This window comes from Engystomops pustulosus, chromosome 3, assembly GCF_040894005.1.
Source record: "Engystomops pustulosus chromosome 3, aEngPut4.maternal, whole genome shotgun sequence".
NCBI lineage: Eukaryota > Metazoa > Chordata > Amphibia > Anura > Leptodactylidae > Engystomops > Engystomops pustulosus.
Window position 1 is genome coordinate 3,756,671 of NC_092413.1, and position 6,093 is coordinate 3,762,763.

Genomic DNA, 6,093 nt, shown 5'->3' on the forward strand with positions numbered 1-6,093 from the left:
ACCAAGACCCGGACATGAGAATCTATGGATTGAGATAATAGATAAAGCAGGTTACATTTACATATGTAATTGCACAATATGTACAGTTAGCAAATTGCTAATTAAAAGCGCAGTACAACAAGTCCAAACAACCAAGGAAAAGTCCAATACTTTGTGCTGCAACAATGGCCAACACCTGAAATCCCCCAGCAATGAACAATGGACATGGAGGTGACTTGGTTTCATCTGAGGTGAGGACACATTCCTCCCGCCTCTAGGTGGATCCAAACAACCTATTACTTGGACCAGACCCAGGACCTCGGGTGCGTTCTAACTACTTATCAATGCAAGGTCATATTATTAAGGTTCTGGTTCCATCACCCTAGTCTGGTTCTCCAGTATCTTATGAGATCAAAAATGACCCTCTATGAAGGTTCTAGAACCTGGTCATTAGGTAATAGGAGCTGTAGATTCTGCATGGAAAGTCAATAGTTAAATGGGTGTTAGATGTTATCCAATTTTGTGGCTGTAGGCTGGAATGTGATTGGAGAGGAGCTACCACCTACCAGGGGGAGCACATGCTCTTTACCACAAGGCCCAATCTGCACAGACAGAGAGAACAGAGACACAGAACCCAATCCCAGGACCTGAGTCAGGAGACTCTAATCCAGAGCTCCATCCCAGCATCTACATGACCACTCCAGTCTGCTGTTGACCATTTAAGCCTGTTTCCTGCAGTTGTTCGAATAAAGAACCGTGAGTTGATTTGCCACAACGTTGCCTCGGTCTGAACCCTGGATACGGCTGTTACCATTACGGGCTCCCCATCTATTACCCAGGGACCCATACTACAGACATTAGGGAGAACCAGCACATCAGCCTCTCCCCCCATATTTCTTGCACACACCACCTGCTGGAGACCTGCCAGGCTGTAGGACAGCCCTCCGGTCCCCAGACTAAGCACCATGACCCCAGCGTGCCCTAGGCCGCAACCACCAGCCACTCCGGTACCCCGGGCCCCGGCTGCCTCCAGGCCTCAAGAAAAGGCGGTGAGGGATGTTGCAGATTTCTGTAGCCAGGAGCATCATTTGTTAGTAAAGACGCCATCTTGCATAGGTGGACGAGCTTTATGTGCTCTCCAGTATACACCGTGTGGTGTAACTCTAGAGAGGGGTTTATCACTGATCTCTAATGACCCGAAGGTAATTACAAGTCACAGAGGACACAGCAGCCATAATGGATTTACATAAACAGGAAGGGTGTGTATTATGTGTATATTATGTGTGTATTGTGTGTATATTCCTTGTAACACTTGTATTCTTTATGTTTGCACTGCCTTTTGTGTATTAAACCTTTAAAACTAATTAAGTCTCTGCTTATTGCCTTAAAGAATTTAAGTGTCCAAAGGGATTGTGTTACAAATATCAGTTGCTAAGTAACTTTAGTTCCAAATTGTTGAGGGATTTCTGTAACCGGGAGCCTTATTAGCTAATAATAATAGAAGTATAAGGTGCTGGCAGTGAGGAATGAATTGAGTGAGGGCTGAGTAAAACATAGACGCCATCTTGGGCGGAGCTTTATGTGCTATTGTGCAGTCTCTAGTGTACATGATGTAACTATAGAGTGGTGATTGTCCCTGAGCTCTAATGACCCAGAGGTAATTACAAGTCACAGAGGACACAGCAGCCATAATGGATTTACATGAACAGGAAAGGGAGGAGCTTACATATGTTGATTAGAAGAAAGGGGCAGGACTATAGGTGGGGCAAAGCCTTTGCTAGAAATGAGGCCTCGGGCAGGACGTCCTCTATAATAATGTATGTTGTAATATAACATACCTTCCTGGTAATCTGCATACATTACTATGTTAGCCCCTCCCTGATAATCTGCATACAGTACTATGTTAGCCCCTCCCCTCTAATCTGCATACAGTACTATGTTAGCCCTGCCCCGCCCCTTCCTGTGTATGTAAATCCCTGTGTGACTTGTTATCACTCGGGGGACATTATATATGCGGAGGATCGGCTGATTCTTCTCCATGTCTGATCCATTATCTGGAGGAGGTTTATATCCTGTGATGAGATAATAGATCTGTTCTGTGTCGTCTCCCTGATATTCATGATGATGGGGGGAGGGGAGGGTGCAGGAGACGCTCCATGTGATTGGTGAATTTAGCTCTTTTACTATTTGTTTAAAAGCTTTTTGGCAAATGCTGAGAAGCCCCAAATCCTGGCAAAGAATAGAAATGTTTAAATACATAAACTTTATGTGTTAATGACTCTATACAGCCGCCAGGAGGGTCACCCCAGGAGGTCTCTGTGTGACCATAGATTGGGAGGAAGCCAAGTGTGAGCACTGACACCTCTGCAGCTCATCTCTAGAGGAGATGACAGAATAGTAGACCTGTGCGCTCCTTCCCTCCAAAATCCAGGACAGACAATAGAGATGTCACAGCTGTCCTATAACTGGGACATAATTCATAGTTATAGGACTGAGATGCCCTCATGGCCCGAGTATCAAAAGCCTAGCTGCAGGGGAACCCAGTCCCATTGCAGAACACCCCCAATGTTAGGCCTAGACACCTGAAGTTTGCTATGGGGTGAGAGGTAGCGAGGTGCCCTGATGATTGGAAGCAATGGCACAATTGTTCCATCGAGCTCTAATGATCCGGAGGTAATAACAAGTCACACAGGACACAGCAGCCAAAATGGATTTACATAAACTGCAAGGGGTGTCGTCTCCCTGATATTCATGATGATGGGGGGAGGGGAGGGCGCAGGAGACGCTCCATGTGATTGGTGAATTTTGCTCTTTTACTATTTGTTTAAAAGCTTTTTGGCAAATGCTGAGAAGCCCCAAATCCTGGTGAAAAACAGAATAAATGTACATATAAACTTTGGCAAATTCTTACTTATAGCATCATTCACAAAGTGGCTGGAGAACAGCTGAATGTATGATCTATGTAGTAGGGCACAATTGTTTCTGTGGTAGGGTAGCTCAATGAGAAGAGGAACCGTGATGGGTGTGGGGGTCACCCCAATAATGCAAACTGAGATGGGAAAGCATCTGATTGGTGGAGGTGACTGAGCTCTGACCAAGGCTGATAAATAGTGCGAAATTGGGGTCACTAACATGACATGAGGACTAGAGGTGGGAGACATTACACAGAATGGAGGGATAGAGATCGTGTGTATAAGGGATGATACAGCTTATAGTTTGTCTTATCCGCACATCATCATCTGATCCGGCAGCAGGACCCAGTTTCTACCACAATTTCTGTCCCATGTCCCCAGTGCAGGTGGATGCATCGCTGTCGCCTCTTATTTCTCGGTGTGGATTTGGCTCCTGGGGTTTGGACAAAGTGACGGTTTCTTCCCGGTAAGACTTTGGGTTTGTACGATTAGAATCTGGTGATGCAGTTTTTGTGATTTTTAGTTGTAGCCTCCAGAGGTCATAGCGGGATCCTACTAACTAATATTATCTTGTGTGCACAGTGTGAGTCATGGACTATGGTCAGTATGTTGTCAGCCCCAGTCCTTGCTAATAAAGCATTAGCCCCGCCCCTTCCTGCTAATCTAGATATAGTATATATATATATAGTATGTTAGGATCTAACAGCTTGTGTATATTTCATATTAGCATATGAATATCCTCCTCTCAGTGATGTCACCAGCTGAGGGCGGGAGGTAAATCCAACAACACGCAAATACCCATGCTCAGTCTTTGGGGCACCGTTCACTAAACAGGCTGGAAAAGTGCTATATCAGTAGTAAGATCTATTAGTTTTATTCCCTTTTAGTTTAACAGCTGTTTATGCATGTATTATTTATATATTCCTTGTAACTTTTTTATATTGTTATTATTTTTTACAATTGCATGTTTTATGCTTGCACTGCTCTTTTGTGAATTAAACCCTTAAAACTTAATAAGCCTCTGCTTGTGGCCTTAAAGAATCTGAAGATATTACGTTACCAGGTCCTGTATGTAGCGATTGCATGTTCCATGAGAATCATCAGTGCGTTGTCTGTGCGGCTGCGGTGCCTAAAGCTTCTTAGTACAAGTAAGTCTGGGGGAGGCCGGGAGCTGGTCTGGGTGCTGGGCACTTGGAAGTAAATTTAGCCTAAGGACGCCGCCTTATGTAAGTGGGAGGAGCTTAAGGACTAAATTCTTGGACTCCATAGAGTAGGTGCACCTTGTAGTTGGGTGTGAGAGGGGGAGGTCATCACACTAAGTAACCTGAGTGTCCAAAGTGTTGGGGGATTTGCAACACCCCTGGCAATATATAGGCAGGCTGGTAGTTGCGAATAGCGCTCTCTCCAGGTCAGGAGCTGTTAGGGGGAGTCGTGAACCCTCTATGAAGGTTCTAGAACCTGGTCATTGTGTAATAGCAGCGTAGATTCTGCCTGGAAAGTCAATAGTTAAATGGGTGTTAGATGTTATCCAATTATGTGGTTGTATTGTAAACTGGAGTGTGATTGGAGAGGTGCTACCACCTGACCAGGGGGAGCACATGGTCCAGACCTCATGGTCTTTACCACAAGGTCCAATCTGCAGAGACAGAGTGCACAGACACACAGTGATCAGTACACCTTCAGTGCTGACACAGAACCCGATCCCTGGACCTGAGTCAGGAGACTTTAACCAGAGCTGCAGCTTCCACAGTTTGGAAACAGCTCCATTCCAGCCTTTATCTACTACCAGGCTGATGTAGTATTCCTGAGGACCCCTCCCCATGAGCACTCGGGTACCAGAATCTGCTGTTGACCGTTTAGGCCCGTTGCCTAAAGTTGTTTGAATAAAGAACCGTGAGTTGATTTGCACAACGTTGCCTCCATCTGATCCCTGGATACGGCTGTTATCACCACGGGCTCCCCATCCATTACTCAGGAACTTATCTTACAGACACTCAGGGGTTGCCCCATGGAGAACCAGTACCACAGCCTCTCCCTCCATATTTCTTGCATACACCACCCGCTGGAGAGCTGCCAGGCTGTAGGACAGTCCTCCGGTCCCCATACCAAGCACCGTGACATCAGCGTGCCCTAGGCTGCAACCTCCAGCCACTCCGGTATCCCGGGCCCCCGCTGTCTCCAGGCCCCGGTGGGGGATGTTGCAGATTCTGTAGCCAGGCGCCTCATTTGTTGATAATGGTTAGTTAGGTTCAGTGAGCGAGCGGTCCGCCAGTGTGGTGTATTCATGGCATAGATGAGGATTATACTGCTGTGTGCTGTAAACACTAAGTGTGAATCTTGATTTATTGTATATCATGTTGTGTTCTGTGCTGTGACACAGTATACACTGTATGTATGTGCAAATGTATGTAATTCAATAAAGCCATCTTGTGAAGGTGGGCGGAGCTTTATGTACTAAATTCTGTAGGTGCATAACGTGACGTAACTATAGAGGGGGGGGGGTAGTCACCGAGCTCTAATGATCCGGAGGTAATAACAAGTCACACAGGACACAGCAGCCATAATGGATTTACATAAACTGCAAGGGGTGTCGTCTCCCTGATATTCATGATGATGGGGGGAGGTGAGGGCGCAGGAGACGCTCCATGTGATTGGTGAATTTTGCTCTTTTACTATTTGTTTAAAAGCTTTTTGGCAAATGCTGAGAAGCTCCAAATCCTGGTGAATAATAGAACTACATGATGATGAGTGTGAGTGTCTGCTCTGTTGGCTGAATCTAAGAAGCTCCAGTTACTAAGGTGTCCAGATAAAAGAGCCAGAAGCAGCAGACATTGAGGTCTGTATTCTAGTGATGGGAAGTTCAGCTCTTTACATTGACCTTAAATATTATATGGGAGACTCTGCTCAGGGGCGGATAGACATCTCATGTCCTGGTGAAGAATAGAATGTAACTTATAGTATCATAGATAATTATACTTGATTGTTTCATTAGTGAGTGGAGATGTTACTGTTGATGGAAGCCGAGTATGACCACCTCTAGCATAACATCATCTATGGAGGGAGGGGGATGTGATACCGGACGATGCCCAACCGGATCAAAAGGAATGGAAATTAAATAATGTCGTGTTATGTAAAACCCCTTGTGCAGGAAAATGTTGCAGACCCCTGAGGGTTCAGCAAGGCGACTCAGTTATCCGTTTAT

At 45.6% G+C, this 6,093-nt stretch overlaps 2 non-coding genes across 2 annotated transcripts; both read left to right on the forward strand.

Annotated features, from left to right (window-relative positions):
* Positions 1-2,142: 2,142 nt before the first annotated feature.
* LOC140123281 (U7 small nuclear RNA) lies at positions 2,143-2,204 on the forward strand. Its single transcript, XR_011854611.1, has one exon. It is a non-coding gene; the product is annotated as a U7 small nuclear RNA (small nuclear RNA).
* Positions 2,205-5,543: 3,339 nt separating this feature from the next.
* Positions 5,544-5,605, forward strand: LOC140123280 (U7 small nuclear RNA). The gene has a single exon (XR_011854610.1). It is a non-coding gene; the product is annotated as a U7 small nuclear RNA (small nuclear RNA).
* The last annotated feature ends 488 nt before the right edge of the window (positions 5,606-6,093 follow it).